The following is a 24,065-nucleotide window of genomic DNA, read 5'->3' as shown; positions in this document are numbered from 1 at the left end:
CCTCCAGAATAGAAAAGGTCCTCCAGAAAAGAAAAGGTCCTCCAGAAAAGAAAAGGTCCACCTCAGCAGGTCCTCCAGAAAAGAAAAGGTCCACCTCAGCAGGTCCTCCAGAAAAGAAAAGAGAAGGTCCTCCAGAAAAGAAAAGGTCCACCTCAGCGGGTTCTCCAGAAAAGAAAAGGTCCTCCAGAAAAGAAAAGGTCCTCCAGAAAAGAAAAGCTCCACCTCAGCAGGTCCTCCAGAAAAGAAAAGATCCTCCAGAAAAGAAAAGGTCCACCGCAGCAGGTCCTCCAGAAAAGTAAAGGTCCTCCAGAAAAGAAAAGGTCCTCCAGAAAAGAAAAGGTCCTCCAGAAAACAAAAAGGTCCACCTCAGCAGGTCCTCCAGAAAAGAAAAGTTCCACCTCAGCAGGTCCTCTAGAAAATAAAAGGTGCTCCAGAAAAGAAAAGGTCCTCCAGAAAAGAAACGGTCCTCCAGAAAAGAAAAGGTCCACCTCAGCAGGTCCTCCAGAAAAGAAAAGGTCCTCCAGAAAAGAAAAGGCCCTCCAGAAAAGAAAAGGTCCACCTCAGCAGGTCCTCCAGAAAAGAAAAGGTCCTCCAGAAAAGAAAAGGTCCTCCAGAAAAGAAAAGGTCCACCTCAGCAGGTCCTCCAGAAAAGAAAAGGTCCTCCAGAAAAGAAAAGGTCCTCCAGAAAAGAAACGGTCCACCTCAGCAGGTCCTCCAGAAAAGAAAAGGTCCTCCAGAAAAGAAAAGGTCCTCCAGAAAAGAAAAGGTCCTCCAGAAAACAAAAAGGTCCACCTCAGCAGGTCCTCCAGAAAAGAAAAGGTCCACCTCAGCAGGTCCTCCAGAAAAGAAAAGGTGCTCCAGAAAAGAAAAGGTGCTCCAGAAAAGAAAAGGTGCTCCAGAAAAGAAAAGGTGCTCCAGAAAAGAAAAGGTCCACCTCAGCAGGTCCTCCAGAAAAGAAACGGTCCTCCAGAAAAGAAACGGTCCTCCAGAAAAGAAACGGTCCACCTCAGCAGGTCCTCCAGAAAAGAAAAGGTCCACCAGAAAAGAAAAGGTCCTCCAGAAAAGAAAAGGTCCACCTCAGCAGGTCCTCCAGAAAAGAAAAGGTCCTCCAGAAAAGAAAAGGTCCACCAGAAAAGAAAAGGTCCACCTCAGCAGGTCCTCCAGAAAAGAAAAGGTCCTCCATAAAAGAAAAGGTCCTCCAGAAAAGAAAAGGTCCACCTCAGCAGGTCCTCCAGAAAAGACAAGGTCCTCCAGAAAAGACAAGGTCCACCTCAGCAGGTCCTCCAGAAAAGAAAAGGTCCACCTCAGCAGGTCCTCCACAAAAGAGAAGTTCCACCTCAGCAGGTCCTCCAAAAAAGAAAAGGTCCTCCAGAAAAGAAAAGGTCCACCTCAGCAGGTCCTCCAGAAAAGAAAAGGTCCTCCAGAAAAGAAACGGTCCTCCAGAAAAGAAAAGGTCCACCTCAGCAGGTCCTCCAGAAAAGAAAAGGTCCACCAGAAAAGAAAAGGTCCACCAGAAAAGAAAAGGTCCACCTCAGCAGGTCCTCCAGAAAAGAAGAAGGTCCACCTCAGCAGGTCCTCCAGAAAAGAAAAAGGTCCACCTCAGCAGGTCCTCCAGAAAAGAAAAGGTCCACCTCAGCAGGTCCTCCAGAAAAGAAAAGGTCCTCCAGAAAAGAAAAGGTCCTCCAGAAAAGAAAAGGTCCACCTCAGCAGGTCCTCCAGGAAAGAAAAGGTCCTCCAGAAAAGAAAAGGTCCTCCAGAAAAGAAAAGGTCCTCCAGAAAAGAAAAGGTCCACCTCAGCAGGTCCTCCAGAAAAGAAAAGGTCCTCCAGAAAAGAAAAGGTCCTCCAGAAAAGAAAAGGTCCTCCAGAAAAGAAAAGGTCCACCTGACAAGGTCCTCCAGAAAAGACAAGGTCCTCCAGAAAAGACAAGGTCCTCCAGAAAAGACAAGGTCCACCTCAGCAGGTCCTCCAGAAAAGACAAGGTCCTCCAGAAAAGAAAAGGTCCACCTCAGCAGGTCCACCAGAAAAGAAAAGGTCCTCCAGAAAAGAAACGGTCCTCCAGAAAAGGAAAGGTCCACCTCAGCAGGTCCTCCAGAAAAGAGAAGGTCCTCCAGAAAAGAAACGGTCCTCCAGAAAAGAAAAGGTCCACCTCAGCAGGTCCTCCAGAAAAGAAAAGGTCCATCTCAGCAGGTCCTCCAGAAAGGAAAGGTCCTCCAGAAAAGAAAAGGTCCTCCAGAAAAGAAAAGGTCCTCCAGAAAAGAAAAGGTCCACCTCAGCAGGTCCTCCAGAAAAGAAAAGGTCCTCCAGAAAAGAAAAGGTCCTCCAGAAAAGAGAAGGTCCTCCAGAAAAGAAAAGGTCCACCTCAGCAGGTCCTCCAAAAAAGAAAAGGTCCTCCAGAAAAGAAAAGGTCCTCCAGAAAAGAAAAGGTCCTCCAGAAAAGAAAAGGTCCTCCAGAAAAGAAAAGGTCCACCTCAGCAGGTCCTCCAGAAAAGAAAAGATCCTCCAGAAAAGAAAAGGTCCACCTCAGCAGGTCCTCCAGAAAAGTAAAGGTCCACCAGAAAAGAAAAGGTCCACCAGAAAAGAAAAGGTCCACCTCAGCAGGTCCTCCAGAAAAGAAGAAGGTCCACCTCAGCAGGTCCTCCAGAAAAGAAAAAGGTCCACCTCAGCAGGTCCTCCAGAAAAGAAAAGGTCCACCTCAGCAGGTCCTCCAGAAAAGAAAAGGTCCTCCAGAAAAGAAAAGCTCCTCCAGAAAAGAAAAGGTCCACCTCAGCAGGTCCTCCAGGAAAGAAAAGGTCCTCCAGGAAAGAAAAGGTCCTCCAGAAAAGAAAAGGTCCTCCAGAAAAGAAAAGGTCCACCTCAGCAGGTCCTCCAGAAAAGAAAAGGTCCTCCAGAAAAGAAAAGGTCCTCCAGAAAAGAAAAGGTCCTCCAGAAAAGAAAAGGTCCACCTGACAAGGTCCTCCAGAAAAGAGAAGGTCCTCCAGAAAAGAAAAGGTCCACCTCAGCAGGTCCACCAGAAAAGAAAAGGTCCTCCAGAAAAGAAACGGTCCTCCAGAAAAGAAAAGGTCCACCTCAGCAGGTCCTCCAGAAAAGAGAAGGTCCTCCAGAAAAGAAACGGTCCTCCAGAAAAGAAAAGGTCCACCTCAGCAGGTCCTCCAGAAAAGAAAAGGTCCATCTCAGCAGGTCCTCCAGAAAGGAAAGGTCCTCCAGAAAAGAAAAGGTCCTCCAGAAAAGAAAAGGTCCTCCAGAAAAGAAAAGGTCCACCTCAGCAGGTCCTCCAGAAAAGAAAAGGTCCTCCAGAAAAGAAAAGGTCCTCCAGAAAAGAGAAGGTCCTCCAGAAAAGAAAAGGTCCACCTCAGCAGGTCCTCCAAAAAAGAAAAGGTCCTCCAGAAAAGAAAAGGTCCTCCAGAAAAGAAAAGGTCCTCCAGAAAAGAAAAGGTCCACCTCAGCAGGTCCTCCAGAAAAGAAAAGGTCCACCAGAAAAGAAAAGGTCCTCCAGAAAAGAAAAGGTCCACCTCAGCAGGTCCTCCTGAAAAGGTCCACCTCAGCAGGTCCTCCAGAAAACAAAAGGTCCTCCAGAAAAGAAAAGGTCCTCCAGAAAAGAAAAGGTCCTCCAGAAAAGAAAAGGTCCACCTCAGCAGGTCCTCCAGAAAAGAAAAGGTCCACCTCAGCAGGTCCTCCAGAAAAGAAAAGAGAAGGTCCTCCAGAAAAGAAAAGGTCCACCTCAGCAGGTTCTCCAGAAAAGAAAAGGTCCTCCAGAAAAGAAAAGGTCCTCCAGAAAAGAAAAGGTCCACCTCAGCAGGTCCTCCAGAAAAGAAAAGATCCTCCAGAAAAGAAAAGGTCCACCTCAGCAGGTCCTCCAGAAAAGTAAAGGTCCACCAGAAAAGAAAAGGTCCACCAGAAAAGAAAAGGTCCACCTCAGCAGGTCCTCCAGAAAAGAAGAAGGTCCACCTCAGCAGGTCCTCCAGAAAAGAAAAAGGTCCACCTCAGCAGGTCCTCCAGAAAAGAAAAGGTCCACCTCAGCAGGTCCTCCAGAAAAGAAAAGGTCCTCCAGAAAAGAAAAGCTCCTCCAGAAAAGAAAAGGTCCACCTCAGCAGGTCCTCCAGGAAAGAAAAGGTCCTCCAGGAAAGAAAAGGTCCTCCAGAAAAGAAAAGGTCCTCCAGAAAAGAAAAGGTCCACCTCAGCAGGTCCTCCAGAAAAGAAAAGGTCCTCCAGAAAAGAAAAGGTCCTCCAGAAAAGAAAAGGTCCACCTGACAAGGTCCTCCAGAAAAGAGAAGGTCCTCCAGAAAAGAAAAGGTCCACCTCAGCAGGTCCTCCAGAAAAGAAAAGGTCCATCTCAGCAGGTCCTCCAGAAAGGAAAGGTCCTCCAGAAAAGAAAAGGTCCTCCAGAAAAGAAAAGGTCCTCCAGAAAAGAAAAGGTCCTCCAGAAAAGAAAAGGTCCACCTCAGCAGGTCCTCCAGAAAAGAAAAGGTCCTCCAGAAAAGAAAAGGTCCTCCAGAAAAGAAAAGGTCCACCTCAGCAGGTCCTCCAAAAAAGAAAAGGTCCTCCAGAAAAGAAAAGGTCCTCCAGAAAAGAAAAGGTCCTCCAGAAAAGAAAAGGTCCACCTCAGCAGGTCCTCCAGAAAAGAAAAGGTCCACCTCAGCAGGTCCTCCAGAAAAGAAAAGAGAAGGTCCTCCAGAAAAGAAAAGGTCCACCTCAGCGGGTCCTCCAGAAAAGAAAAGGTCGTCCAGAAAAGAAAAGGTCCTCCAGAAAAGAAAAGGTCCACCTCAGCAGGTCCTCCAGAAAAGAAAAGATCCTCCAGAAAAGAAAAGGTCCACCTCAGCAGGTCCTCCAGAAAAGTAAAGGTCCTCCAGAAAAGAAAAGGTCCACCAGAAAAGAAAAGGTCCACCTCAGCAGGTCCTACGGAAAAGAAGAAGGTCCACCTCAGCAGGTCCTCCAAAAAAGAAAAAGGTCCACCTCAGCAGGTCCTCCAGAAAAGAAAAGGTCCACCTCAGCAGGTCCTCCAGAAAAGAAAAGGTCCTCCAGAAAAGAAAAGGTCCTCCAGAAAAGAAAAGGTCCACCTCAGCAGGTCCTCCAGGAAAGAAAAGGTCCTCCAGAAAAGAAAAGGTCCTCCAGAAAAGAAAAGGTCCTCCAGAAAAGAAAAGGTCCACCTCAGCAGGTCCTCCAGAAAAGAAAAGGTCCTCCAGAAAAGAAAAGGTCCTCCAGAAAAGAAAAGGTCCACCTGACAAGGTCCTCCAGAAAAGACAAGGTCCTCCAGAAAAGACAAGGTCCTCCAGAAAAGACAAGGTCCACCTCAGCAGGTCCTCCAGAAAAGACAAGGTCCTCCAGAAAAGAAAAGGTCCTCCAGAAAAGACAAGGTCCACCTCAGCAGGTCCTCCAGAAAAGAAAAGGTCCACCTCAGCAGGTCCTCCAGAAAAGAAAAGGTCCTCCAGAAAAGAAAAGGTCCACCTCAGCAGGTCCTCCAGAAAAGAAAAGGTCCTCCAGAAAAGAAACGGTCCTCCAGAAAAGAAAAGGTCCACCTCAGCAGGTCCTCCAGAAAAGAGAAGGTCCTCCAGAAAAGAAACGGTCCTCCAGAAAAGAAAAGGTCCACCTCAGCAGGTCCTCCAGAAAAGAAAAGGTCCATCTCAGCAGGTCCTCCAGAAAGGAAAGGTCCTCCAGAAAAGAAAAGGTCCTCCAGAAAAGAAAAGGCCCTCCAGAAAAGAAAAGGTCCTCCAGAAAAGAAAAGGTCCACCTCAGCAGGTCCTCCAGAAAAGAAAAGGTCCTCCAGAAAAGAAAAGGTCCTCCAGAAAAGAAAAGGTCCACCTCAGCAGGTCCTCCAAAAAAGAAAAGGTCCTCCAGAAAAGAAAAGGTCCTCCAGAAAAGAAAAGGTCCTCCAGAAAAGAAAAGGTCCACCTCAGCAGGTCCTCCAGAAAAGAAAAGGTCCACCTCAGCAGGTCCTCCAGAAAAGAAAAGGTCCACCTCAGCGGGTCCTCCAGAAAAGAAAAGGTCCTCCAGAAAAGAAAAGGTCCTCCAGAAAAGAAAAGGTCCACCTCAGCAGGTCCACCAGAAAAGAAAAGGTCCACCTCAGCAGGTCCTCCAGAAAAGAAAAGGTCCTCCAGAAAAGAAAAGGTCCACCTCAGCAGGTCCTCCAGAAAAGAAAAGATCCACCTCAGCAGGTCCACCAGAAAAGAAAAGGTCCACCAGAAAAGAAAAGGTCCACCAGAAAAGAAAAGGTCCACCTCAGCAGCTCCTCCAGAAAAGAAAAGGTCCTCCAGAAAAGAACAGGTCCTCCAGAAAAGAACAGGTCCTCCAGAAAAGAACAGGTCCACGTTAGCAGGTCCACCTCAGCAGGTCCTCTAGAAAAGAAAAGGTCCACCTCAGCAGGTCCTCCAGAAAAGAAAAGGTCCACCAGAAAAGAAAAGGTCCTTAAGAAAAGAAAAGGTCCACCTCAGCAGGTCCTCCAGAAAAGAAAAGGTCCTCCAGAATAGAAAAGGTCCTCCAGAAAAGAAAAGGTCCACCTCAGCAGGTCCTCCAGAAAAGAAAAGGTCCTCCCGAAAAGAAAAGGTCCTCCAGAAAAGAAAAGGTCCTCCAGAAAAGAAAAGGTCCACCTCAGCAGGTCCTCCAGGAAAGAAAAGGTCCTCCAGAAAAGAAAAGGTCCTCCAGAAAAGAAAAGGTCCACCTGACAAGGTCCTCCAGAAAAGACAAGGTCCTCCAGAAAAGACAAGGTCCTCCAGAAAAGACAAGGTCCACCTCAGCAGGTCCTCCAGAAAAGACAAGGTCCTCCAGAAAAGAAAAGGTCCTCCAGAAAAGACAAGGTCCACCTCAGCAGGTCCTCCAGAAAAGAAAAGATCCACCTCAGCAGGTCCTCCAGAAAAGAAAAGGTCCTCCAGAAAAGAAAAGGTCCACCTCAGCAGGTCCTCCAGAAAAGAAAAGGTCCATCTCAGCAGGTCCTCCAGAAAGGAAAGGTCCTCCAGAAAAGAAGAAGGTCCTCCAGAAAAGAAAAGGTCCACCTCAGCAGGTCCTCCAGAAAAGAAAAGGTCCACCTCAGCAGGTCCTCCAGAAAAGAAAAGGTCCTCCAGAAAAGAAAAGGTCCTCCAGAAAAGAAAAGGTCCACCTCAGCAGGTCCTCCAGAAAAGAAAAGGTCCTCCAGAAAAGAAAAGGTCCTCCAGAAAAGAAAAGGTCCACCACAGCAGGTCCTCCAAAAAAGAAAAGGTCCTCCAGAAAAGAAAAGGTCCTCCAGAAAAGAAAAGGTCCTCCAGAAAAGAAAAGGTCCACCTCAGCAGGTCCTCCAGAAAAGAAAAGGTCCACCAGAAAAGAAAAGGTCCACCAGAAAAGAAAAGGTCCTCCAGAAAAGAAAAGGTCCACCTCAGCAGGTCCTCCTGAAAAGGTCCACCTCAGCAGGTCCTCCAGAAAAGAAAAGGTCCTCCAGAAAAGAAAAGGTCCTCCAGAAAAGAAAAGGTCCACCTCAGCAGGTCCTCCAGAAAAGAAAAGGTCCACCTCAGCAGGTCCTCCAGAAAAGAAAAGAGAAGGTCCTCCAGAAAAGAAAAGGTCCACCTCAGCGGGTCCTCCAGAAAAGAAAAGGTCCTCCAGAAAAGAAAAGGTCCTCCAGAAAAGAAAAGGTCCGCCTCAGCAGGTCCTCCAGAAAAGAAAAGGTCCACCTCAGCAGGTCCTCCAGAAAAGAAAAGGTCCTCCAGAAAAGAAAAGGTCCACCTCAGCAGGTCCTCCAGAAAAGAAAAGATCCACCTCAGCAGGTCCACCAGAAAAGAAAAGGTCTACCAGAAAAGAAAAGGTCCACCTCAGCAGCTCCTCCAGAAAAGGAAAGGTCCTCCAGAAAAGAACAGGTCCTCCAGAAAAGAACAGGTCCACGTTAGCAGGTACACCTCAGCAGGTCCTCTAGAAAAGAAAAGGTCCACCTCAGCAGGTCCTCCAGAAAAGAAAAGGTCCACCAGAAAAGAACAGGTCCTTAAAAAAAGAAAAGGTCCTTAAGAAAAGAAAAGGTCCACCTCAGCAGGTCCTCCAGAAAAGAAAAGGTCCTCCAGAATAGAAAAGGTCCTCCAGAAAAGAAAAGCTCCACCTCAGCAGGTCCTCCAGAAAAGAAAAGGTCCTCCGGAAAAGAAAAGGTCCACCTCAGCAGGTCCTCCAGAAAAGAAAAGGTCCTCCAGAAAAGAAAAGGTCCTCCAGAAAAGAAAAGGTCCACCTCAGCAGGTCCTCCAGAAAAGAAAAGGTCCTCCAGAAAAGAAAAGGTCCTCCAGAAAAGAAAAGGTCCTCCAGAAAAGAAAAGGTCCACCTCAGCAGGTCCTCCAGAAAAGAAAAGGTCTTCCAGAATAGAAAAAGGTCCTCCAGAAAAGAAAAGGTCCACCTCAGCAGGTCCTCCAGAAAAGAAAAGGTCCTCCAGAAAAGAAAAGGTCCACCTCAGCAGGTCCTCCAGAAAAGAAAAGGTCCTCCAGAAAAGAAAAGGTCCACCTCAGCAGGTCCACCAGAAAAGAAAAGGTCCTCCAGAAAAGAAAAGGTCCTCCAGAAAAGAAAAGGTCCACCTCAGCAGGTCCTCCAGAAAAGAAAAGGTCCACCTCAGCAGGTCCACCAGAAAAGAAAAGGTCCTCCAGAAAAAAAAAGGTCCTCCAGAAAAAAAAGGTCCTCCAGAAAAGAAAAGGTCCTCCAGAAAAGAAAAGGTCCTCCAGAAAAGAAAAGGTCCACCTCAGCAGGTCCTCCAGAAAAGAAAAGGTCCACCTCAGCAGGTCCTCCAGAAAAGAAAAGGTCCACCAGAAAAGAAAAGGTCCACCTCAGCAGGTCCTCCAGAAAAGAAAAGGTCCACCTCAGCAGGTCCTCCAGAAAAGAAAAGGTCCAACTCAGCAGGTCCTGCAGAAAAGAAAAGGTCCTCCAGAAAAGAAAAGGTCCTCCAGAAAAGAAAAGGTCCACCTCAGCAGGTCCTTCAGAAAAGAGAAGGTCCACCAGAAAAGAAAAGGTCCACCTCAGCAGGTCCTCCAGAAAAGAAAAGGTCCACCTCAGCAGGTCCTCCAGAAAAGAAAAGGTCCTCCAGAAAAGAAAAGGTCCACCTCAGCAGGTCCTCCAGAAAAGAAAAGGTCCACCTCAGCAGGTCCTGCAGAAAAGAAAAGGTCCTGCAGAAAAGAAAAGGTCCTCCAGAAAAGAAAAGGTCCTCCAGAAAAGAAAAGGTCCACCTCAGCAGGTCCTCCAGAAAAGAAAAGGTCCACCAGAAAAGAAAAGGTCCACCTCATCAGGTCCTCAAGAAAAGAAAAGGTCCACCTCAGCAGGTCCTCCAGAAAAGAAAAGGTCCTCCAGAAAAGAAAAGGTCCACCTCAGCAGGTCCTCCAGAAAAGAAAAGGTCCACCTCAGCAGGTCCTACGGAAAAGAAAAGGTCCTCCAGAAAAGAAAAGGTCCTCCAGAAAAGAAAAGGTCCACCTCAGCAGGTCCTCCAGAAAAGAAAAGGTCCTCCAGAAAAGAAAAGGTGCTCCAGAAAAGAACAGGTGCTCCAGAAAAGAACAGGTCCACCTCAGCAGGTCCTCCAGAAAAGAAAAGGTCCACCTCAGCAGGTCCTCCAGAAAAGAAAAGGTGCTCCAGAAAAGAAAAGGTCCTCCAGAAAAGAAAAGGTCCACCTCAGCAGGTCCTCCAGAAAAGAAAAGGTCCTCCAGAAAAGAAAAGGTCCACCTCAGCAGGTCCTCCAGAAAAGTAAAGGTCCACCTCAGCAGGTCCTCCAGAAAAGAAAAGGTCCTCCAGAAAAGTAAAGGTCCACCTCTGCAGGTCCTCCAGAAAAGAAAAGGTCCTCCAGAAAAGTAAAGGTCCACCTCTGCAGGTCCTCCAGAAAAAAAAAGGCCCTCCAGAAAAGAAAAGGTCCACCTCAGCAGGTCCTCCAGAAAAGAAAAGGTCCTCCAGAAAAGAAAAGGTCCACCTCAGCAGGTCCTCCAGAAAAGAAAAGGTCCACCTCAGCAGGTCCTCTAGAAAAAATAAAGGTCCACCTCAGCAGGTCCTCCAGAAAAGAAAAGGTCCTCCAGAAAAGAAAAGGTCCTTAAGAAAAGAAAAGGTCCACCTCAGCAGGTCCTCCAGAAAAGAAAAGGTCTTCAAGAAAAGAAAAGGTCCTCCAGAAAAGAAAAGGTCCACCTCAGCAGGTCCTCCAGAAAAGAAAAGGTCCTCCGGAAAAGAAAAGTTCCACCTCAGCAGGTCCACCAGAAAAGAAAAGGTCCTCCAGAAAAGAAAAGGTCCTCCAGAAAAGAAAAGGTCCACCTCAGCAGGTCCTCCAGAAAAGAAAAGGTCCACCTCAGCAGGTCCACCAGAAAAGAAAAGGTCCTCCAGAAAAAAAAAGGTCCTCCAGAAAAAAAAGGTCCTCCAGAAAAGAAAAGGTCCTCCAGAAAAGAAAAGGTCCTCCAGAAAAGAAAAGGTCCACCTCAGCAGGTCCTCCAGAAAAGAAAAGGTCCACCTCAGGAGGTCCTCCAGAAAAGAAAAGGTCCTCCAGAAAAGAAAAGGTCCACCAGAAAAGAAAAGGTCCACCTCAGCAGGTCCTCCAGAAAAGAAAAGGTCCACCTCAGCAGGTCCTGCAGAAAAGAAAAGGTCCTCCAGAAAAGAAAAGGTCCTCTAGAAAAGAAAAGGTCCACCTCAGCAGGTCCTCCAGAAAAGAAAAGGTCCACCAGAAAAGAAAAGGTCCACCTCAGCAGGTCCTCCAGAAAAGAAAAGGTCCACCTCAGCAGGTCCTCCAGAAAAGAAAAGGTCCACCTCAGCAGGTCCTCCAGAAAAGAAAAGGTCCTCCAGAAAAGAAAAGGTCCACCTCAGCAGGTCCTCCAGAAAAGAAAAGGTCCACCTCAGCAGGTCCTCCAAAAAAGAAAAGATCCTCCAGAAAAGAAAAGGTCCACCTCAGCAGGTCCTCCAGAAAAGAAAAGGTCCTCCAGAAAAGAAACGGTCCTCCAGAAAAGAAAAGGTCCACCTCAGCAGGTCCTCAAGAAAAGAAAAGGTCCACCTCAGCAGGTCCTACGGAAAAGAAAAGGTCCTCCAGAAAAGAAAAGGTCCTCCAGAAAAGAAAAGGTCCACATCAGCAGGTCCTCCAGAAAAGAAAAGGTCCTCCAGAAAAGAAAAGGTCCTCCAGAAAAGAAAAGGTCCACCTCAGCAGGTCCTCCAGAAAAAAAAAGGTCCACCAGAAAAGAAAAGGTCTTTCAGAAAAGAAAAGGTCCACCTCAGCAGGTCCTACGGAAAAGAAAAGGTCCTCCAGAAAAGAAAAGGTCCTCCAGAAAAGACAAGGTCCACCTCAGCAGGTCCTCCAGAAAAGAAAAGGTCCTCCAGAAAAGAAAAGGTCCACCTCAGCAGGTCCTCCAGAAAAGAAAAGGTCCTCCAGAAAAGAAAAGGTCCTCCAGAAAAGAAAAGGTCCACCTCAGCAGGTCCTCCAGAAAAGAAAAGGTCCATCTCAGCAGGTCCTCCAGAAAAGAAAAGGTCCTCCAGAAAAGAAAAGGTCCTCCAGAAAAGAAAAGGTCCACGTCAGCAGGTCCTCCAGAAAAGAAAAGGTCCTCCAGAAAAGAAAAGGTCCTCCAGAAAAGAAAAGGTCCACCACAGCAGGTCCTCCAAAAAAGAAAAGGTCCTCCAGAAAAGAAAAGGTCCTCCAGAAAAGAAAAGGTCCTCCAGAAAAGAAAAGGTCCACCTCAGCAGGTCCTCCAGAAAAGAAAAGGTCCACCAGAAAAGAAAAGGTCCACCAGAAAAGAAAAGGTCCTCCAGAAAAGAAAAGGTCCACCTCAGCAGGTCCTCCTGAAAAGGTCCACCTCAGCAGGTCCTCCAGAAAAGAAAAGGTCCTCCAGAAAAGAAAAGGTCCTCCAGAAAAGAAAAGGTCCACCTCAGCAGGTCCTCCAGAAAAGAAAAGGTCCACCTCAGCAGGTCCTCCAGAAAAGAAAAGAGAAGGTCCTCCAGAAAAGAAAAGGTCCACCTCAGCGGGTCCTCCAGAAAAGAAAAGGTCCTCCAGAAAAGAAAAGGTCCTCCAGAAAAGAAAAGGTCCGCCTCAGCAGGTCCTCCAGAAAAGAAAAGGTCCACCTCAGCAGGTCCTCCAGAAAAGAAAAGGTCCTCCAGAAAAGAAAAGGTCCACCTCAGCAGGTCCTCCAGAAAAGAAAAGATCCACCTCAGCAGGTCCACCAGAAAAGAAAAGGTCTACCAGAAAAGAAAAGGTCCACCTCAGCAGCTCCTCCAGAAAAGGAAAGGTCCTCCAGAAAAGAACAGGTCCTCCAGAAAAGAACAGGTCCACGTTAGCAGGTACACCTCAGCAGGTCCTCTAGAAAAGAAAAGGTCCACCTCAGCAGGTCCTCCAGAAAAGAAAAGGTCCACCAGAAAAGAACAGGTCCTTAAAAAAAGAAAAGGTCCTTAAGAAAAGAAAAGGTCCACCTCAGCAGGTCCTCCAGAAAAGAAAAGGTCCTCCAGAATAGAAAAGGTCCTCCAGAAAAGAAAAGCTCCACCTCAGCAGGTCCTCCAGAAAAGAAAAGGTCCTCCGGAAAAGAAAAGGTCCACCTCAGCAGGTCCTCCAGAAAAGAAAAGGTCCTCCAGAAAAGAAAAGGTCCTCCAGAAAAGAAAAGGTCCACCTCAGCAGGTCCTCCAGAAAAGAAAAGGTCCTCCAGAAAAGAAAAGGTCCTCCAGAAAAGAAAAGGTCCTCCAGAAAAGAAAAGGTCCACCTCAGCAGGTCCTCCAGAAAAGAAAAGGTCTTCCAGAATAGAAAAAGGTCCTCCAGAAAAGAAAAGGTCCACCTCAGCAGGTCCTCCAGAAAAGAAAAGGTCCTCCAGAAAAGAAAAGGTCCACCTCAGCAGGTCCTCCAGAAAAGAAAAGGTCCTCCAGAAAAGAAAAGGTCCACCTCAGCAGGTCCACCAGAAAAGAAAAGGTCCTCCAGAAAAGAAAAGGTCCTCCAGAAAAGAAAAGGTCCACCTCAGCAGGTCCTCCAGAAAAGAAAAGGTCCACCTCAGCAGGTCCACCAGAAAAGAAAAGGTCCTCCAGAAAAAAAAAGGTCCTCCAGAAAAAAAAGGTCCTCCAGAAAAGAAAAGGTCCTCCAGAAAAGAAAAGGTCCTCCAGAAAAGAAAAGGTCCTCCAGAAAAGAAAAGGTCCACCTCAGCAGGTCCTCCAGAAAAGAAAAGGTCCACCAGAAAAGAAAAGGTCCACCTCAGCAGGTCCTCCAGAAAAGAAAAGGTCCACCTCAGCAGGTCCTCCAGAAAAGAAAAGGTCCAACTCAGCAGGTCCTGCAGAAAAGAAAAGGTCCTCCAGAAAAGAAAAGGTCCTCCAGAAAAGAAAAGGTCCACCTCAGCAGGTCCTTCAGAAAAGAGAAGGTCCACCAGAAAAGAAAAGGTCCACCTCAGCAGGTCCTCCAGAAAAGAAAAGGTCCACCTCAGCAGGTCCTCCAGAAAAGAAAAGGTCCTCCAGAAAAGAAAAGGTCCACCTCAGCAGGTCCTCCAGAAAAGAAAAGGTCCACCTCAGCAGGTCCTGCAGAAAAGAAAAGGTCCTGCAGAAAAGAAAAGGTCCTCCAGAAAAGAAAAGGTCCTCCAGAAAAGAAAAGGTCCACCTCAGCAGGTCCTCCAGAAAAGAAAAGGTCCACCAGAAAAGAAAAGGTCCACCTCATCAGGTCCTCAAGAAAAGAAAAGGTCCACCTCAGCAGGTCCTCCAGAAAAGAAAAGGTCCTCCAGAAAAGAAAAGGTCCACCTCAGCAGGTCCTCCAGAAAAGAAAAGGTCCACCTCAGCAGGTCCTACGGAAAAGAAAAGGTCCTCCAGAAAAGAAAAGGTCCTCCAGAAAAGAAAAGGTCCACCTCAGCAGGTCCTCCAGAAAAGAAAAGGTCCTCCAGAAAAGAAAAGGTCCACCTCAGCAGGTCCTCCAGAAAAGAAAAGGTGCTCCAGAAAAGAAAAGGTGCTCCAGAAAAGAACAGGTGCTCCAGAAAAGAACAGGTCCACCTCAGCAGGTCCTCCAGAAAAGAAAAGGTCCACCTCAGCAGGTCCTCCAGAAAAGAAAAGGTGCTCCAGAAAAGAAAAGGTCCTCCAGAAAAGAAAAGGTCCACCTCAGCAGGTCCTCCAGAAAAGAAAAGGTCCTCCAGAAAAGAAAAGGTCCACCTCAGCAGGTCCTCCAGAAAAGTAAAGGTCCACCTCAGCAGGTCCTCCAGAAAAGAAAAGGTCCTCCAGAAAAGTAAAGGTCCACCTCTGCAGGTCCTCCAGAAAAGAAAAGGTCCTCCAGAAAAGTAAAGGTCCACCTCTGCAGGTCCTCCAGAAAAAAAAAGGCCCTCCAGAAAAGAAAAGGTCCACCTCAGCAGGTCCTCCAGAAAAGAAAAGGTCCTCCAGAAAAGAAAAGGTCCACCTCAGCAGGTCCTCCAGAAAAGAAAAGGTCCACCTCAGCAGGTCCTCTAGAAAAAATAAAGGTCCACCTCAGCAGGTCCTCCAGAAAAGAAAAGGTCCTCCAGAAAAGAAAAGGTCCTTAAGAAAAGAAAAGGTCCACCTCAGCAGGTCCTCCAGAAAAGAAAAGGTCTTCAAGAAAAGAAAAGGTCCTCCAGAAAAGAAAAGGTCCACCTCAGCAGGTCCTCCAGAAAAGAAAAGGTCCTCCGGAAAAGAAAAGTTCCACCTCAGCAGGTCCACCAGAAAAGAAAAGGTCCTCCAGAAAAGAAAAGGTCCTCCAGAAAAGAAAAGGTCCACCTCAGCAGGTCCTCCAGAAAAGAAAAGGTCCACCTCAGCAGGTCCACCAGAAAAGAAAAGGTCCTCCAGAAAAAAAAAGGTCCTCCAGAAAAAAAAGGTCCTCCAGAAAAGAAAAGGTCCTCCAGAAAAGAAAAGGTCCTCCAGAAAAGAAAAGGTCCACCTCAGCAGGTCCTCCAGAAAAGAAAAGGTCCACCTCAGGAGGTCCTCCAGAAAAGAAAAGGTCCTCCAGAAAAGAAAAGGTCCACCAGAAAAGAAAAGGTCCACCTCAGCAGGTCCTCCAGAAAAGAAAAGGTCCACCTCAGCAGGTCCTGCAGAAAAGAAAAGGTCCTCCAGAAAAGAAAAGGTCCTCTAGAAAAGAAAAGGTCCACCTCAGCAGGTCCTCCAGAAAAGAAAAGGTCCACCAGAAAAGAAAAGGTCCACCTCAGCAGGTCCTCCAGAAAAGAAAAGGTCCACCTCAGCAGGTCCTCCAGAAAAGAAAAGGTCCACCTCAGCAGGTCCTCCAGAAAAGAAAAGGTCCTCCAGAAAAGAAAAGGTCCACCTCAGCAGGTCCTCCAGAAAAGAAAAGGTCCACCTCAGCAGGTCCTCCAAAAAAGAAAAGATCCTCCAGAAAAGAAAAGGTCCACCTCAGCAGGTCCTCCAGAAAAGAAAAGGTCCTCCAGAAAAGAAACGGTCCTCCAGAAAAGAAAAGGTCCACCTCAGCAGGTCCTCAAGAAAAGAAAAGGTCCACCTCAGCAGGTCCTACGGAAAAGAAAAGGTCCTCCAGAAAAGAAAAGGTCCTCCAGAAAAGAAAAGGTCCACATCAGCAGGTCCTCCAGAAAAGAAAAGGTCCTCCAGAAAAGAAAAGGTCCTCCAGAAAAGAAAAGGTCCACCTCAGCAGGTCCTCCAGAAAAAAAAAGGTCCACCAGAAAAGAAAAGGTCTTCCAGAAAAGAAAAGGTCCACCTCAGCAGGTCCTACGGAAAAGAAAAGGTCCTCCAGAAAAGAAAAGGTCCTCCAGAAAAGACAAGGTCCACCTCAGCAGGTCCTCCAGAAAAGAAAAGGTCCTCCAGAAAAGAAAAGGTCCACCTCAGCAGGTCCTCCAGAAAAGAAAAGGTCCTCCAGAAAAGAAAAGGTCCTCCAGAAAAGAAAAGGTCCACCTCAGCAGGTCCTCCAGAAAAGAAAAGGTCCTCCAGAAAAGAAAAGGTCCACCAGAAAAGAAAAGGTCCACCTCAGCAGGTCCTCCAGAAAAGAAAAGGTCCACCTCAGCAGGTCCTGCAGAAAAGAAAAGGTCCTCTAGAAAAGAAAAGGTCCTCCAGAAAAGAAAAGGTCCACCTCAGCAGGTCCTCCAGAAAAGAAAAGGTCCTCCAGAAAAGAAAAGGTCCACCTCAGCAGGTCCTCCAGAAAAGAAAAGGTCCTCCAGAAAAGAAAATGTCCACCTCAGCAGGTCCTCCAGAAAAGACAAGGTCCTCCAGAAAAGACAAGGTCCTCCAGAAAAGACAAGGTCCACCTCAGCAGGTCCTCCAGAAAAGAAAAGGTCCACCTCAGCAGGTCCTCCAGAAAAGAAAAGGTCCTCCAGAAAAGAAAAGGTCCACCTCAGCAGGTCCTCCAAAAAAGAAAAGGTCCTCCAGAAAAGAAAAGGTCCACCTCAGCAGGTCCTCCAGAAAAGAAAAGGTCCTCCAGAAAAGAAATGGTCCTCCAGAAAAGAAAAGGTCCACCTCAGCAGGTCCTCCAGAAAAGAAAAGGTCCACCTCAGCAGGTCCTCCGGAAAAGAAAAGGTCCTCCAGAAAAGAAAAGGTCCTCCAGAAAAGAAAAGGTCCAGCTCAGCAGGTCCTCCAGAAAAGAAAAGGTCCTCCAGAAAAGAAAAGGTCCACCTCAGCAGGTCCTCCGGAAAAGAAAAGGTTCTCCAGAAAAGAAAAGGTCCTCCAGAAAAGAAAAGGTCCACCTCAGCAGGTCCTCCAGAAAAGAAAAGGTCCACCAGAAAAGAAAAGGTCCTCCAGAAAAGAAAAGGTCCACCTCAGCAGGTCCTCCAGAAAAGAAAAGGTCCTCCAGAAAAGAAAAGGTCCACCTCAGCAGGTCCTCCAGAAAAGAAAAGGTCCTCCAGAAAAGAAAAGGTCCACCTCAGCAGGTCCTCCAGAAAAGAAAAGGTGCTCCAGAAAAGAAAAGGTCCTCCAGAAAAGAAACTGTCCTTTAGAAAAGAAAAGGTCCACCTCATCAGGTCCTCCAGAAAAGAAAAGGTCCACCAGAAAAGAAAAGGTCCACCAGAAAAGAAAAGGTCCACCTCAGCAGGTCCTCCAGAAAAGAAAAGGTCCTCCAGAAAAGAAAAGGTCCTCCAGAAAACAAAAAGGTCCACCTCAGCAGGTCCTCCAGAAAAGAAAAGGTCCACCTCAGCAGGTCCTCTAGAAAATAAAAGGTGCTTTAGAAAAGAAAAGGTCCTCCAGAAAAGAAAAGGTCCTCCAGAAAAGAAAAGGTCCACCTCAGCAGGTCCTCCAGAAAAGAAAAGGTCCTCCAGAAAAGAAAAGGCCCACCAGAAAAGAAAAGGTCCACCTCAGCAGGTCCTCCAGAAAAGAAAAGGTCCTCCAGAAAAGAAAAGGTCCTCCAGAAAAGAAAAGGTCCACCTCAGCAGGTCCTCCAGAAAAGAAAAGGTCCTCCAGAAAAGAAAAGGTCCTCCAGAAAAGAAACGGTCCACCTCAGCAGGTCCTCCAGAAAAGAAAAGGTCCTCCAGAAAAGAAAAGGTCCTCCAGAAAAGAAAAGGTCCTTCAGAAAAGAAAAGGTCCTCCAGAAAACAAAAAGGTCCACCTCAGCAGGTCCTCCAGAAAAGAAAAGGTCCACCTCAGCAGGTCCTCCAGAAAAGAAAAGGTGCTCCAGAAAAGAAAAGGTGCTCCAGAAAAGAAAAGGTGCTCCAGAAAAGAAAAGGTCCACCTCAGCAGGTCCTCCAGAAAAGAAACGGTCCTCCAGAAAAGAAACGGTCCTCCAGAAAAGAAACGGTCCACCTCAGCAGGTCCTCCAGAAAAGAAAAGGTCCACCAGAAAAGAAAAGGTCCTCCAGAAAAGACAAGGTCCACCTCAGCAGGTCCTCCAGAAAAGAAAAGGTCCACCTCAGCAGGTCCTACGGAAAAGAAGAAGGTCCACCTCAGCAGGTCCTCCAAAAAAGAAAAAGGTCCACCTCAGCAGGTCCTCCAGAAAAGAAAAGGTCCACCTCAGCAGGTCCTCCAGAAAAGAAAAGGTCCTCCAGAAAAGAAAAGGTCCTCCAGAAAAGAAAAGGTCCACCTCAGCAGGTCCTCCAGGAAAGAAAAGGTCCTCCAGAAAAGAAAAGGTCCTCCAGAAAAGAAAAGGTCCTCCAGAAAAGAAAAGGTCCACCTCAGCAGGTCCTCCAGAAAAGAAAAGGTCCTCCAGAAAAGAAAAGGTCCTCCAGAAAAGAAAAGGTCCACCTGACAAGGTCCTCCAGAAAAGACAAGGTCCTCCAGAAAAGACAAGGTCCTCCAGAAAAGACAAGGTCCACCTCAGCAGGTCCTCCAGAAAAGACAAGGTCCTCCAGAAAAGAAAAGGTCCTCCAGAAAAGACAAGGTCCACCTCAGCAGGTCCTCCAGAAAAGAAAAGGTCCACCTCAGCAGGTCCTCCAGAAAAGAAAAGGTCCTCCAGAAAAGAAAAGGTCCACCTCAGCAGGTCCTCCAGAAAAGAAAAGGTCCTCCAGAAAAGAAACGGTCCTCCAGAAAAGAAAAGGTCCACCTCAGCAGGTCCTCCAGAAAAGAGAAGGTCCTCCAGAAAAGAAACGGTCCTCCAGAAAAGAAAAGGTCCACCTCAGCAGGTCCTCCAGAAAAGAAAAGGTCCATCTCAGCAGGTCCTCCAGAAAGGAAAGGTCCTCCAGAAAAGAAAAGGTCCTCCAGAAAAGAAAAGGTCCTCCAGAAAAGAAAAGGTCCTCCAGAAAAGAAAAGGTCCACCTCAGCAGGTCCTCCAGAAAAGAAAAGGTCCTCCAGAAAAGAAAAGGTCCTCCAGAAAAGAAAAGGTCCACCTCAGCAGGTCCTCCAAAAAAGAAAAGGTCCTCCAGAAAAGAAAAGGTCCTCCAGAAAAGAAAAGGTCCTCCAGAAAAGAAAAGGTCCACCTCAGCAGGTCCTCCAGAAAAGAAAAGGTCCACCTCAGCAGGTCCTCCAGAAAAGAAAAGGTCCACCTCAGCGGGTCCTCCAGAAAAGAAAAGGTCCTCCAGAAAAGAAAAGGTCCTCCAGAAAAGAAAAGGTCCACCTCAGCAGGTCCACCAGAAAAGAAAAGGTCCACCTCAGCAGGTCCTCCAGAAAAGAAAAGGTCCTCCAGAAAAGAAAAGGTCCACCTCAGCAGGTCCTCCAGAAAAGAAAAGATCCACCTCAGCAGGTCCACCAGAAAAGAAAAGGTCCACCAGAAAAGAAAAGGTCCACCAGAAAAGAAAAGGTCCACCTCAGCAGCTCCTCCAGAAAAGAAAAGGTCCTCCAGAAAAGAACAGGTCCTCCAGAAAAGAACAGGTCCTCCAGAAAAGAACAGGTCCACGTTAGCAGGTCCACCTCAGCAGGTCCTCTAGAAAAGAAAAGGTCCACCTCAGCAGGTCCTCCAGAAAAGAAAAGGTCCACCAGAAAAGAAAAGGTCCTTAAGAAAAGAAAAGGTCCACCTCAGCAGGTCCTCCAGAAAAGAAAAGGTCCTCCAGAATAGAAAAGGTCCTCCAGAAAAGAAAAGGTCCACCTCAGCAGGTCCTCCAGAAAAGAAAAGGTCCTCCCGAAAAGAAAAGGTCCTCCAGAAAAGAAAAGGTCCTCCAGAAAAGAAAAGGTCCACCTCAGCAGGTCCTCCAGGAAAGAAAAGGTCCTCCAGAAAAGAAAAGGTCCTCCAGAAAAGAAAAGGTCCACCTGACAAGGTCCTCCAGAAAAGACAAGGTCCTCCAGAAAAGACAAGGTCCTCCAGAAAAGACAAGGTCCACCTCAGCAGGTCCTCCAGAAAAGACAAGGTCCTCCAGAAAAGAAAAGGTCCTCCAGAAAAGACAAGGTCCACCTCAGCAGGTCCTCCAGAAAAGAAAAGATCCACCTCAGCAGGTCCTCCAGAAAAGAAAAGGTCCTCCAGAAAAGAAAAGGTCCACCTCAGCAGGTCCTCCAGAAAAGAAAAGGTCCATCTCAGCAGGTCCTCCAGAAAGGAAAGGTCCTCCAGAAAAGAAGAAGGTCCTCCAGAAAAGAAAAGGTCCACCTCAGCAGGTCCTCCAGAAAAGAAAAGGTCCACCTCAGCAGGTCCTCCAGAAAAGAAAAGGTCCTCCAGAAAAGAAAAGGTCCTCCAGAAAAGAAAAGGTCCACCTCAGCAGGTCCTCCAGAAAAGAAAAGGTCCTCCAGAAAAGAAAAGGTCCTCCAGAAAAGAAAAGGTCCACCACAGCAGGTCCTCCAAAAAAGAAAAGGTCCTCCAGAAAAGAAAAGGTCCTCCAGAAAAGAAAAGGTCCTCCAGAAAAGAAAAGGTCCACCTCAGCAGGTCCTCCAGAAAAGAAAAGGTCCACCAGAAAAGAAAAGGTCCACCAGAAAAGAAAAGGTCCTCCAGAAAAGAAAAGGTCCACCTCAGCAGGTCCTCCTGAAAAGGTCCACCTCAGCAGGTCCTCCAGAAAAGAAAAGGTCCTCCAGAAAAGAAAAGGTCCTCCAGAAAAGAAAAGGTCCACCTCAGCAGGTCCTCCAGAAAAGAAAAGGTCCACCTCAGCAGGTCCTCCAGAAAAGAAAAGAGAAGGTCCTCCAGAAAAGAAAAGGTCCACCTCAGCGGGTCCTCCAGAAAAGAAAAGGTCCTCCAGAAAAGAAAAGGTCCTCCAGAAAAGAAAAGGTCCGCCTCAGCAGGTCCTCCAGAAAAGAAAAGGTCCACCTCAGCAGGTCCTCCAGAAAAGAAAAGGTCCTCCAGAAAAGAAAAGGTCCACCTCAGCAGGTCCTCCAGAAAAGAAAAGATCCACCTCAGCAGGTCCACCAGAAAAGAAAAGGTCTACCAGAAAAGAAAAGGTCCACCTCAGCAGCTCCTCCAGAAAAGGAAAGGTCCTCCAGAAAAGAACAGGTCCTCCAGAAAAGAACAGGTCCACGTTAGCAGGTACACCTCAGCAGGTCCTCTAGAAAAGAAAAGGTCCACCTCAGCAGGTCCTCCAGAAAAGAAAAGGTCCACCAGAAAAGAACAGGTCCTTAAAAAAAGAAAAGGTCCTTAAGAAAAGAAAAGGTCCACCTCAGCAGGTCCTCCAGAAAAGAAAAGGTCCTCCAGAATAGAAAAGGTCCTCCAGAAAAGAAAAGCTCCACCTCAGCAGGTCCTCCAGAAAAGAAAAGGTCCTCCGGAAAAGAAAAGGTCCACCTCAGCAGGTCCTCCAGAAAAGAAAAGGTCCTCCAGAAAAGAAAAGGTCCTCCAGAAAAGAAAAGGTCCACCTCAGCAGGTCCTCCAGAAAAGAAAAGGTCCTCCAGAAAAGAAAAGGTCCTCCAGAAAAGAAAAGGTCCTCCAGAAAAGAAAAGGTCCACCTCAGCAGGTCCTCCAGAAAAGAAAAGGTCTTCCAGAATAGAAAAAGGTCCTCCAGAAAAGAAAAGGTCCACCTCAGCAGGTCCTCCAGAAAAGAAAAGGTCCTCCAGAAAAGAAAAGGTCCACCTCAGCAGGTCCTCCAGAAAAGAAAAGGTCCTCCAGAAAAGAAAAGGTCCACCTCAGCAGGTCCACCAGAAAAGAAAAGGTCCTCCAGAAAAGAAAAGGTCCTCCAGAAAAGAAAAGGTCCACCTCAGCAGGTCCTCCAGAAAAGAAAAGGTCCACCTCAGCAGGTCCACCAGAAAAGAAAAGGTCCTCCAGAAAAAAAAAGGTCCTCCAGAAAAAAAAGGTCCTCCAGAAAAGAAAAGGTCCTCCAGAAAAGAAAAGGTCCTCCAGAAAAGAAAAGGTCCACCTCAGCAGGTCCTCCAGAAAAGAAAAGGTCCACCTCAGCAGGTCCTCCAGAAAAGAAAAGGTCCACCAGAAAAGAAAAGGTCCACCTCAGCAGGTCCTCCAGAAAAGAAAAGGTCCACCTCAGCAGGTCCTCCAGAAAAGAAAAGGTCCAACTCAGCAGGTCCTGCAGAAAAGAAAAGGTCCTCCAGAAAAGAAAAGGTCCTCCAGAAAAGAAAAGGTCCACCTCAGCAGGTCCTTCAGAAAAGAGAAGGTCCACCAGAAAAGAAAAGGTCCACCTCAGCAGGTCCTCCAGAAAAGAAAAGGTCCACCTCAGCAGGTCCTCCAGAAAAGAAAAGGTCCTCCAGAAAAGAAAAGGTCCACCTCAGCAGGTCCTCCAGAAAAGAAAAGGTCCACCTCAGCAGGTCCTGCAGAAAAGAAAAGGTCCTGCAGAAAAGAAAAGGTCCTCCAGAAAAGAAAAGGTCCTCCAGAAAAGAAAAGGTCCACCTCAGCAGGTCCTCCAGAAAAGAAAAGGTCCACCAGAAAAGAAAAGGTCCACCTCATCAGGTCCTCAAGAAAAGAAAAGGTCCACCTCAGCAGGTCCTCCAGAAAAGAAAAGGTCCTCCAGAAAAGAAAAGGTCCACCTCAGCAGGTCCTCCAGAAAAGAAAAGGTCCACCTCAGCAGGTCCTACGGAAAAGAAAAGGTCCTCCAGAAAAGAAAAGGTCCTCCAGAAAAGAAAAGGTCCACCTCAGCAGGTCCTCCAGAAAAGAAAAGGTCCTCCAGAAAAGAAAAGGTGCTCCAGAAAAGAACAGGTGCTCCAGAAAAGAACAGGTCCACCTCAGCAGGTCCTCCAGAAAAGAAAAGGTCCACCTCAGCAGGTCCTCCAGAAAAGAAAAGGTGCTCCAGAAAAGAAAAGGTCCTCCAGAAAAGAAAAGGTCCACCTCAGCAGGTCCTCCAGAAAAGAAAAGGTCCTCCAGAAAAGAAAAGGTCCACCTCAGCAGGTCCTCCAGAAAAGTAAAGGTCCACCTCAGCAGGTCCTCCAGAAAAGAAAAGGTCCTCCAGAAAAGTAAAGGTCCACCTCTGCAGGTCCTCCAGAAAAGAAAAGGTCCTCCAGAAAAGTAAAGGTCCACCTCTGCAGGTCCTCCAGAAAAAAAAAGGCCCTCCAGAAAAGAAAAGGTCCACCTCAGCAGGTCCTCCAGAAAAGAAAAGGTCCTCCAGAAAAGAAAAGGTCCACCTCAGCAGGTCCTCCAGAAAAGAAAAGGTCCACCTCAGCAGGTCCTCTAGAAAAAATAAAGGTCCACCTCAGCAGGTCCTCCAGAAAAGAAAAGGTCCTCCAGAAAAGAAAAGGTCCTTAAGAAAAGAAAAGGTCCACCTCAGCAGGTCCTCCAGAAAAGAAAAGGTCTTCAAGAAAAGAAAAGGTCCTCCAGAAAAGAAAAGGTCCACCTCAGCAGGTCCTCCAGAAAAGAAAAGGTCCTCCGGAAAAGAAAAGTTCCACCTCAGCAGGTCCACCAGAAAAGAAAAGGTCCTCCAGAAAAGAAAAGGTCCTCCAGAAAAGAAAAGGTCCACCTCAGCAGGTCCTCCAGAAAAGAAAAGGTCCACCTCAGCAGGTCCACCAGAAAAGAAAAGGTCCTCCAGAAAAAAAAAGGTCCTCCAGAAAAAAAAGGTCCTCCAGAAAAGAAAAGGTCCTCCAGAAAAGAAAAGGTCCTCCAGAAAAGAAAAGGTCCACCTCAGCAGGTCCTCCAGAAAAGAAAAGGTCCACCTCAGGAGGTCCTCCAGAAAAGAAAAGGTCCTCCAGAAAAGAAAAGGTCCACCAGAAAAGAAAAGGTCCACCTCAGCAGGTCCTCCAGAAAAGAAAAGGTCCACCTCAGCAGGTCCTGCAGAAAAGAAAAGGTCCTCCAGAAAAGAAAAGGTCCTCTAGAAAAGAAAAGGTCCACCTCAGCAGGTCCTCCAGAAAAGAAAAGGTCCACCAGAAAAGAAAAGGTCCACCTCAGCAGGTCCTCCAGAAAAGAAAAGGTCCACCTCAGCAGGTCCTCCAGAAAAGAAAAGGTCCACCTCAGCAGGTCCTCCAGAAAAGAAAAGGTCCTCCAGAAAAGAAAAGGTCCACCTCAGCAGGTCCTCCAGAAAAGAAAAGGTCCACCTCAGCAGGTCCTCCAAAAAAGAAAAGATCCTCCAGAAAAGAAAAGGTCCACCTCAGCAGGTCCTCCAGAAAAGAAAAGGTCCTCCAGAAAAGAAACGGTCCTCCAGAAAAGAAAAGGTCCACCTCAGCAGGTCCTCAAGAAAAGAAAAGGTCCACCTCAGCAGGTCCTACGGAAAAGAAAAGGTCCTCCAGAAAAGAAAAGGTCCTCCAGAAAAGAAAAGGTCCACATCAGCAGGTCCTCCAGAAAAGAAAAGGTCCTCCAGAAAAGAAAAGGTCCTCCAGAAAAGAAAAGGTCCACCTCAGCAGGTCCTCCAGAAAAAAAAAGGTCCACCAGAAAAGAAAAGGTCTTCCAGAAAAGAAAAGGTCCACCTCAGCAGGTCCTACGGAAAAGAAAAGGTCCTCCAGAAAAGAAAAGGTCCTCCAGAAAAGACAAGGTCCACCTCAGCAGGTCCTCCAGAAAAGAAAAGGTCCTCCAGAAAAGAAAAGGT

Source organism: Chlamydotis macqueenii, chromosome W (genome assembly GCF_036417535.1).
Source record: "Chlamydotis macqueenii isolate bChlMac1 chromosome W, bChlMac1.mat, whole genome shotgun sequence".
Lineage (NCBI taxonomy): Eukaryota > Metazoa > Chordata > Aves > Otidiformes > Otididae > Chlamydotis > Chlamydotis macqueenii.
This window is presented reverse-complemented; position numbering follows the sequence as displayed.